The sequence below is a fragment of the Trachypithecus francoisi genome, unplaced genomic scaffold (genome assembly GCF_009764315.1).
Source record: "Trachypithecus francoisi isolate TF-2019V2 unplaced genomic scaffold, Tfra_2.0 Contig00158, whole genome shotgun sequence".
Classification (NCBI taxonomy): domain Eukaryota; kingdom Metazoa; phylum Chordata; class Mammalia; order Primates; family Cercopithecidae; genus Trachypithecus; species Trachypithecus francoisi.
Genome location: NW_022680495.1, coordinates 134,814 through 145,698, shown reverse-complemented (window position 1 = coordinate 145,698; position 10,885 = coordinate 134,814). Strand labels below are relative to the sequence as shown.

At 40.8% G+C, this 10,885-nt stretch overlaps 1 pseudogene; it reads left to right on the top strand.

The window, feature by feature from the left end:
• Positions 1 to 8,740: 8,740 nt before the first annotated feature.
• Positions 8,741 to 10,640, top strand: LOC117070058 (annotated as a pseudogene).
• Positions 10,641 to 10,885: the final 245 nt, after the last annotated feature.

Sequence of the window (10,885 nt, the reverse complement as noted above, 5' to 3'; positions counted from 1 at the left end):
ATTTACTGCTACAACATCTAATTTGGTCCTGTCATTATGTATGGAAGGGATGACAGTTTGATCAGAAGAAGGTCCAAATGGAGAAGTGGGGTTAGGCTGAGGGATTAATAAAACGCATTTCAAAAGACTCTATGAGCTCTGCGCCAGCCAAGTTAGCTCTTATGCCATAAAAGTGACATAAAGTGGGATCAGGATCGGTAGAGGTAAGAATAGAAAGTTGCATTGGATTGCACTGATACTGTAATCCAATGTTAGAGGGAACACTTTCTTCAGTGAAATGAAGTAATGGTGTTAGAGAGGTGCAGCCCTTTGAGGAAGTCCACCCTTGTTCCTCAGTGGTCCACAGAAGGGACAGTGCCACCCTAGAAACTCGTCCTTGTTTAGTTTCCAAAATGTGAGAACTGTGAGGGACTTGGTCTCTATGAAGCAAGAGTTACAGAGGTCAGATATGCCTTTGGAGAGACACATTTTTTCTGAGGAGGCCAACTGCCTTTGGTTTTGGAGATCTCGGCAAGGTATGGCTAGCAGGCATCAAATGTAATTGTCTGAGGAAAAGGTGACCTGGTTATAATAATAATAAGGTGCTTAGCAGTAGAGTAAGGAAAGAAGGAGTAATAAAATAAATGGAGGGTTAAGCTTTGCTTGGCTTTAGTTTGGTAGAATTTCACCCTGGGACTATGGCCCATGACTCCAGAGGGGACAATGCTCTCTTGACGCGTGTGTGATGGGTCCAGCCTCTTTCTGCTGTTCGAAATGCAGTATCAGTAGTTAGGAGCATTAGATAAGGTCCTTCCCAGGCCAGTTTGAGCTTTTTGTCCTTCCAGCTTTTGATAAGGACATGATCCCCAGGTTGATATTGATTACCTGAGAACTCCAGGGGTGGTGCCTGCACTGAGATCTTTAGTTTTATGGAAGACAAAGTAGAAGACAGACCAAGATTATAGTTTTTAAGAAACTGATCTTTTGTTTCAAAGTAGGAATGTCAGCAGTGGTGTGTAAATAACGCAATCTGTACAAACATCTCATAAGGAGAAAGACCAGTCTCTTTCTGCAGGGAAGTTCAGATTCTCAGTGGGATAACAGGAAGGCATTTGGTCCATGGTAACTAAGTCTCCAGAACCAATTTGGTTTAGTGGGTTTTTAGAGTTTGGTTCAGACTTTCCACTCTTCCTGATGAAGGTGGGTGCCAGGGAGTATGATATTCCCATGTTATATCCATTATCTGGACTAATTTTTAATGACATGTGCAATAAAATGAGCCCCATTAGCTGAATCAGTGTTTCCATTAATCCAAACCTGGACATATTTTCTTTTTTTTTCTGAGACAGCGTCTCACTCTGTTGCCCAGGCTGAAGTGCAGTGGCGCAATCTCCGTTCACTGCAAGCTCCGCCTCCTGGGTTCATGCCATGTTCCTGCCTCAGCCTCCCTAGTAGCTGGGACTACAGGCACCCACCACCAGACCTAGCTAATTTTTTTGTAATTTTAGTAGAGACGGGATTTCACTGTGTTAGCCAGGATGGTCTCGATCTCCTGACCTTGTGATCCCCACGCCTTGGCCTCCCAAAGCGTTGGGATTACAGGCGTGACTGTGCCTGGTCAAAACCTGGGTATGTTTTCAACTAATGCCTTGACTACATTATCAGCAGTTGTACTTGAAAAGGGGATAGCTTGAACTCAGTAAGTGAGGTGGTCTACTATCACTAGTAAATCATAAACTATTGGAGGCATTTCTGTATAATCAACTTAGATACTTCACAATGGCCTTACGCCTGGACTCCTTCCCCCAAGGGGTAATCTTTTTATAGTTTATTAGTTATTTTGTTTAATACACTAAGCAACTATCTGTAACCTGTTTGGCCAAGGCATAAATTCCTATACACCCATAAACTCTGAGAACTGTGTCACACATAACCTGGGGCGGCAATGGGTCCCTTGATGTAGTTGTGACAAGATTTCCCTCATATGGGGTTTAGACGACATTTCTCTCTGGTCTAGCAATACCCATTTATTTTCCTTCTGAATTCTCTTTAGGACCTATCTTTATTACTTTTTCTTTTTCAGTGGAAGAGAAAAGGGGGTTACAGTAGGAGGTGGAATACAGGGAGTGAATTGGAAAATAGGCATTTTTGAGAAAAGGGCAGCCTGTTTGGCTATCTGATCTGCTAGGTTATTTCCTTGACTTTCAAAAGAAAGGCTTTTCTGGTGTCCAGGAACATGGACAATAGCTGTTTCTTCTGCCAGCTGAAGGTTATCCAATGCTTGGGTGACTAGCTCCTTGTGAACAAGGTCTTGACATTACTATTAATGAGACCTCATTCAGGGCAAATTTTTCCAAATGTATGAGCCACTCCAAGGCATAATTATAATCCATATAGATGGTTCCTTCCTGGTTTTATAAGTACTTCAAGGCTTGGCTGAGTGCAAACAGCTCAAACAATGAGCAGACCAATTATTAAGCAGTTTTCCTGACTCTATTTCTACAAGGTTTCTCTATCAATTACTGAATACTCATTGTGTCCTTTTTCCCTTAATCACCCAAGAGGAACTAGAACAGGAATTAAAAGAAATTAAGAAGTGTGTAAGCAGAAACTCAGTTGTATGTAAGAAAACCCAACTTCCCCTGAGAAACAGAAAGAGCTGGAGTCCTTTAAAAACTGTCTGTTTTTCTGTGGCTAGTGAGCCTTCTCTCTCCTCCTTTCCAGGCATAGTTAAGACCCTGGTTCTCTAGCTGTGCAGCTGCAAGGTCACTAGACAGATAATCTTAAGTTGTATAACATGTTGTTCCTTGAAAAGTAAGGCATGTGTAATTCATGTCTCAATAATTGAGTAACTGGCTGTTTCTCACTTCTGTAGAAGTGAGAGTGCACAGATCTCTCCCCATCCCCAGAAATGCTTAAAATGTAACTTAACTGTTTGTTCAGGGCTCAGTCCATTGGATGTTAATCCAACTGGGCCAGTGTATCTAAATAGTAAAAATCCTCGTGAACCCCATCGGTCTAATTCCTTAACAATCCCACAACAGAACCACCTATAAATAAGTGTTGTCCTGTCCTGAAGGGAGTTTCTCCTAGGTCTGGCCAGAGTTTTGTATGGTAATAAATCTAAACACGTGTGCTCTCTCTTTAGATTTGGATCCCGTTAGGAAACCTTCTGGGTTACGCAAATTTAAGCAAATTATCAGTGGTTAATATTACATTATCTTTTTCTAACAGAATAGCTTCATTAAGATTTCTGAGTCAGTAAGCTACCTTTTTGGTTTTTAACTTAGGATAGTTCAGACCTGATGAGGTGTGCTCACAATGAGGTTTCCTCCAAAAGTTATTTTCTAGTTTCCTGTTAGTAAAGCAGTCACTGCTATAGACAGAATTCATTGGGCCATCTGTGGGTTACTGGGTAAGGATTTTTGATAGGAAGGCTATGGCTGTCAGTGGCCTTCTTGCTTTGGGTATTTCTAAGGTTACGTCCTTGTTTACACTGACAACAAGGTGGTATAGCTGCTTAAGGAGAGTAAAACTAGAAACACAGGCAGTTACTAACAGATGTTTTAACCTTTCCACCTGTTGGATTTCTGGTAATTGCCAAATGAGGGGGTCTGGCCCACCTTGTGTGAGCTTTTTGTACAAGGGTTTTGTTTTGGGGGCATAAGAGTCCATTCATAGACAACAGTATCCTACTAATCCTAAAATCTTCTAATTTCTTATTTAGTCCCTGGCAGAGGCAAGGATATGACACCTTCAATCCACTCAAGCTCAATTTTCTCTTTACCTTTGCCAATTAAATGACTTCTTCTAATATTTGACTACACAAATTTGAAGACTCCGTAAATCCTTGGAGTAAGACTGTCCATCGGTATTGCTGGGTCAACCAGAGTGAAGGTCTTCTCACTCAAAGGCAAATAGGTCCTGGCTATTCTCTGCTAATGGACAAGCCCAGATAGCATCTTTCAAATATATTACTGTAAACCACTGGTGCCTGTATGGGATCCTACTGATAACGTATAAGGACTGGGAACAACAAAGTGTGTAGTTTGGACTCTTTGATTAATAGCCTAGAGGTGTTGCACTAACCAGTATGACTCACCTAGCTTCTTTACAGACAGTATTGGAGTGTTATAGGGAGACATACAGGGCTTAAGAAGTCCATCACAGAGAAGAACTTCAATTATAGATTTTAATTTTACCCTGGCTTCTAAGGGAATAGGATACATTGCTTTCTCTTTATTACTTCCCCAGGGGTTTTTTTAATTTAACCTGAATCGGAGGAATCTGTAACTTCCTCAATTCCTGTCTTTTGACCATACCTTGGGATGAATGTGTTCTTTGTCTGGGGTGGTGAGCAAGTTTAGGGAAAGGAGGAATTTTCCATGATTCATTTGGAGACCTAAGCCCATTTTTAGCATTAGATCTCTCCTAATAGATTGTCTGTTTCTGGAATTAACAGAAATTTGATACTAGTTGATGGGTTTTTACACTTCTCTCTCCTCTAAGATTTTTTTTTTCTTTTTTTTCCCCCCTTCTATCTTTGAGCCTTCTGGCTTTACTCTTTCATACCTTTAATACTGCCTGGAGAGTGGGGGTCTAGGTTCATTATGGGTTCTGGCCTACTGGGTACTTTGTCGTACAGTGGACAGAGGAATTTTTGCCTTCTGCTTTTATTTTTCTGTCTCTTTTACGTATGCTTTTTGGGCTTGTCTTAGAAGCTCTTCTATAGGTGTGTCTTTCCATTTCTCTGCCTTTGTAATTTCTTGTTAATATGTGACCATTAGTTACAAAATGAAGCTTTAACATCCCTCATTTCAGAGGAGTCTTCTAATTCTAGAACTACGTATTTCCTCATTTGCTCTGAGTCTTTCCAGGAATTTTATAGGTTCTTTTCATTATCTTTCTAATATTTTAACATTAGGCCTAGGGGACTATCAGAGGAAAAGTGTTGCTAGCTTTATCCTTTTTATATCTTACTTTACTTGGGGTATTTCCCATCGTGATGGTTTTGGGGTGAGGTTCAAAGGTAAATTTCTCACCTTTTGGGTTGAGACTCAATTTCCGCTACTGGAAATTTCTTGCCTTTTGAGGTGAGGCTCAATTTCTCCTACTGGAAATTTCTGACATTCTCCACTACTGCAGGTTTGTGTGAGGCTCAATCCCCAACAATGGGGATTCCTCGCCTCTTTTTAACCTCCAGGATACCCCCACTAAGGAATACTTCACCACCCCCCTGGCTTTTCTTGCCTTAGTATGTCCCAACCAAACCAATTTACTTCTTATATATATAGATTGATGTCTCATGTTTCCTTACATGGAAGAAACCAAGCCATGCCCTGACCACCCTGGGCACATGTCATCAGGAATCCTGAGTCTGTGTCACAGGTATGTCCTCAACTTCGACAAAATTAATTTTCTAAATTAACTGAGATCTGTCTCAGATTTTCTAGGTTCACATTTTTGGTAACTATGGAGTGAATTCTGAGTAGTGATGCCCCTGATCTTTGACAAATCTCCTATTGGTTGCTGGTACTAGCATGAGCTGACTTTATGGTTCAAACCAATAGGGAAATTTGCTGACATCTAAGTGCACCCTCTCCAGGAAATCCCTGCTCTCCCCAAATTTGATTGAGATCTAAAGTTTATTTTGCTGTACAACTCCTCTTTTTTGGAGTTTTATTTGCTTCCAATAGAAACGCAAGTTTTCCTGCTTCCATGATAATGGAAGGCAGGTGACTCCTTTACGGAGTTTCAACTTGCTTCCAAAAGGGAAGAATGGTTTTTTTTCCACTTCTATGATGGCAAAGAGCAGTCTACAGCCTGAGACCCATCAGTAGGTAAGAATCTGGTTTGGGATTCTCCAAATTCCTTTTAAATTACTAAAGTTAGCATTAACAACCAACTGGTGTTAATTTCTGCTTACACTTAGAACACTCAGAAATTGTGTAATTTCTGTGATCGTTGATAGTTTAGCAGCATTTTGTCCTAGCTGAAATACAGTAATAAGATTTTTTAAAAACTGTTTTTAAAGGAGCTCAGTGGTTAAAAAGTCACCAGCATCCAAGACGTTATGTGTCTATGTGTGCAAGTTGTATCTGATAGCCCTTCGGGTTTTTGGTTTTCTGTTTGTTTTTCTGTCCTAAGACTTTTTTGAGCAAGTGTTTTTATTCTCTTTCTCTTCTCAGTTGACTGAATTATTTTCACCTGATTTTTTTTTTTTACTAAAAGAGTTATTGCAACAGAAGCTACTCTTGGGTTTTTAAGAAAGAGTGGTTTAATTTTATGTTTTATTTGGCTCAAAGAAAAATAAGTCTCTCCCTCTAGCATCACCAGACTTTTCTCTTTGCACTTTATGATGCAAATTTTGCTATTTGATTTTCACTTGAGTTGTTTCATGTGTAAAGTTAAGGTTATTTAGCTGACAACTGCCTAGGGTTGTGAAACCAGTTATCAAGCACCTGAAAGTTTAAGACAGAAACTACAAAAAAAAGTGGGGGAGTGGTGTAAATCTATAAAATGTACTTCAATGGGCATACCTAATACGTTTTGTAAGTATTTATGTGTTGTTTACAGATGTTTTACTACTAAAATATATAAGAGCTCTAATTAATTGCCTTTTACTTAATTTTGTAAACAATATAAAATTTGATCTTGCCCTTAAACAGTAAAAGTGCTTAAATTGGATACTAAAAAACAAACGACTAGTCAAATGCTTTTTCAAGTTTATGTAACTTGAGTAAAATCTTGTGCCTTTGACATTAATAATTATAGAAAAACTGAACTGGGCAATTTTTAGGACATTTCTAATAGTACTTTACCAATAATTTAAAGATAACTTGTTTATAAACCTTGTGACCAGCATATGGACCCCTGTGTCAGATTAACAAGGTTAATTAAGTAATTCTGAAGAACAATGTAACTGGTTTCATGCTGTTTTTATTAGGGCTTCCTGTGTAGAAAATTTTCTCCTGTTTCAAAGAATGAAGGTTTTTGCTTTTCCTTGAAATGTCTGAACTATCACCTTGGTTAATTAAATGACTTTACAATGACCTGTAATCCTGTTTTTAATATCATGTGTTTTACATGTTTGATATTTGACAAACATTTGCAAAATCAAATGATAAATTATGTCTTTTTCTAACTTAATTAATCCTTTAATACGTTAGTTTCCCTGAAGTCCAAAAATGACTTAATTTGGCCGATTTGGTATAAAAATTATATGGAAAGCATTTGAAAAGCATTGTCAAATACGAAATAGTGTTTGGTTTTCTTTTGGCTGTACTTGTATAAATATGTTATCATTATGTGTTCCAAAATTACGGGAAACTCCCGTATTTCTGATATTATCAGTAATAATCATAATTGTGTTAAAATTAACTGTGTGCCACAGAGGTAGCAAATTTTCTCATCAATTGTGTCTTTTACATATGGCTGCCTTAAAAATTTTTTTTTAATCTACAGACAGCTGTCTTGTTTTAAATCCTCTTTAAAAGATGGCCTTAAAATCAACAATAGAACTTTAATAAGTGCACTTATATGCTTGTTTTCTGATAATCTGGAAATTGTGACACTGAAACAGAAGTAAAAACTGTTAGAACTCTCATGGAGAACTGAAATGTTCATGATGACTATCAAACAGAACAGGAGCTGCCTGAAAAACAGAAAACTCAAGTAACCTTTTTGACTTTTTGCTTAAAACATTGCTAATCCTTTTTTTGTTTTCCAGAGTTAAAACTTTTCTTTTAAGCTATTTATACAGTTTTTAACAACTGAGTAAAGTATACCCCTGTGAACAAAATTTGGAGCATATTTGTTTCTCTCCTACCTGATTTCTCCAGAATTTGCCAACTATTCTGTGAATATTTTTAATTCACAGCAATAGACTTATTTGTGTTGGATACAATGAGTTCTAAATTTTTCTTCAAAGAATGAATATGTCAGTATGTTCAGTTCTTTGTCCTCCATTTTAACGTATTACTTCCTCGTAGTTTCAGTAAACAACTTTTCCACCAGTTTTAATCAGTTCACATCTGTTTCCCTGGTCACCTGCTCTGGCCTAAATCATCTTTAGTTACCTGTTTCATAATCGTCTTTCCTGCCAAACTGCTCCCCCTGCCACCCTGGCTCATAGTCCTGCTCTCTTTAAAATAGCCAATTGGAATTAGCTTAGACAGCACGGTACAAGCCTAGCCAACAGAGGAACAATACAGCAGTAGGGGCTACCTGAATGAGGGATAAGAACCCCTTCCCCTCCCTTGTTCTCGCCATTGCTGCATTCACCAGTTGCACCTGCTATTGAAATAAAATTTGCCTTGCTGAGAAAATTAAATCTATGTTGCAGTGCCACTTTCTTACAGCATCGAAAATTTATAACATTTGCATAACTGCAACAGGAACCTGTTTTCATTTGTAACAGGAAACAATTGAACAAACTGGTTATTTTTCTAAGGCTTTGACTGGAATGATGTGCTTTCCTTTAAGGAATCAAACTTGACTTACAGAGCCAAGAAAGTCTTTGGAAAATGGCCTCATATTTCGTATACATAGATATTTCGTATACACAGTTCTTTTTTTTTTTTTTTTTTTTTTTTTGAGATGGAGTCTCGCTCTGTCGCCCAGGCTGGAGTGCAGTGGCCGAATCTCAGCTCACTGTAAGCTCCGCCTCTCGGGTTCACGCCATTCTCCTGCCTCAGCCTCCCAAGTAGCTGGGACTACAGGTGCCCGCCATCTCGCCCGGCTAGTTTTTTGTATTTTTTAGTAGAGACGGGGTTTCACCGTGTAGGCCAGGATGGTCTCAATCTCCTGACCTCGTGATCCACCCGTCTCAGCCTCCCAAAGTGCTGGGATTACATGCTTGAGCCACCGCGCCCAGCCCGTATACACAGTTTCTGTACAGGGGTTGTGATCTATGGTAAGTAAAGAATGTCACTTAGTGCCAGGCGCAGAAGCTCCAGGTTTATCTTGGAACCTCAAGAAGACAGGAAATTCACTTGACTCATATATATTTGATGGCAATCTACGGCTGGGCTCAGTTTTAAAAAAACCTTATCTGAGATTCCTCCTACGGAAAACAATTTCATCAAAGCAACTGTAAAATCCTATGTAAAAACTCTTGCTGCAGTGTACACAAATAATTAGGCCAAGTGTAATAAAGCAAACCGGGGCAGGGCAGGGCAGGGCAGGCCTGGCCGGGCCAGGCAGTGGCACTGCACTGACAGGCTGAGCCAGCTGGTGTAGGTGGCTGCAGAGGCCACTGAGGTGCTAACCGGGTCGCCAGTGGGCTGCTGTGGCCTCGAGCAGCCTCTTCGTGCAGCCGCGCACACCCCAAGCAGCAGTGGGCCGTGACGCCCAGTCTGCCAGTGAGCTGCGGCAGACACAACCGGGAGTGATGGTGAGTGTATGCACAGGTTGGAGTGAGTGCGGGGGCAGGCACGGCAGCAGTCCAGGGCCAGAGAGGGAGCCCAAGCCAGGCCATCTCCAACCATGTCCGATGAGGCCTTGGCCATCACATCCTAAAGAAGTTTCTATTCCCTGAGCAACCATTCCTGTTCCTGCGACCGCCTTGCGGGGTGGGCACCTGCCCGGGCAAGGAGCTGGGCTGCCTGGACACCAGTGACTTCAGCTGCCAGCTGTCCTCCTGCTATTGCTCTGACCCGCTCCACCGTTTCCACACCAACAGGTGGAACCAAACTTCTTATGGAATAAGTGTTGCCAGCTCAGAAGGCAGTGAGGAGCTGTTTTCATCTATGTCCGTTGGAGATCAAGATGACTGCTATTCCCTGTTAGATTATCAGGACTTCACTTCTTTTGATTTATTTCCTGAGGAGAGCGTCTGCAGTGATGTCTCTTCTTCTATAAACACTAACTGGGATCGGTCAGATAGCGAGTTTGAATGGCAGTTACCAGGCAGTGACATTGCCAGTGGGAGTGATGTACCTTCTGATGTCATACCCAGTATTCCAAGTTCACCTTGCATGCTTCCTAAAAAGAAAAGCAAGCATCAGAATTTAGATGAACTCCCTTGGTGTGCAATGACAATGATGAGCAGGTGGAATGTATTGACTATCTGAGTCAGAAAGTGAGTACTGAGATGGGTCTTCGGGAGTAACTTGATATTATTAAGATCACTGATCCTTCTGTTCAAATCTCCCCTACAGACAGTGAGTTTATTATTGAACTTAACTGTCTCAGAGATGAAAAACTGAAGCAGGTGAGAAACTATATCAAGGAGCACAGGCTTCACCAATGGCCTGCAAGAGAGGCCTGGAAGAGAAGCAACTTTTAGTTGTGCAAACACCAGTGGAGTGAGCAGTGCCAGTGCCAGTACTAGCAGCAGCAGTGCCACCATGGTCAGTTCTGCAAGCAGTAGTGAGTCCAGTGTTGGAAACTCTGCTTCCAACTCCAGTGCAAACATGAGTTGAGCACACAGTGACAGCACCCTGTCTGCAAGTGCAGCAGAGCAGATTCGGGATTCAAAAAAACGATTTGAACAGTGGGAAGTTACACCAGAAGGCCTTACACAAGAGCACAAGAGGCAACTGAAGGAGCAGCATCAGGCCCAGAAGGAGAGGCTCAGGAGGCTTTTCCTTAATGAAGAGGTGCTGTCCTTAAAATTCACTGAGGAAGACCATGAAGCAGATGTTGACATTTTGATATAGTAAGGGTGAATTTATCAGTGTTCTTCGTGAGCATTAAAATACTCTATCCTTATTGGTTACATGCATCTTGACCAAATTTTGATTAGGTCTGTGCTGATGTACCGTTAATAATTTAGGCCAGTGGGGGCCAGGTATGGTGGCTCAGGCCTGTAATTCCAACACTTGGGAGACCGAGGTTGGCAGATTCCTTGAGGTCAAGAGTTTGAGACCAGCCTGACCAACATGGAGAAACCCCATCTCTACTA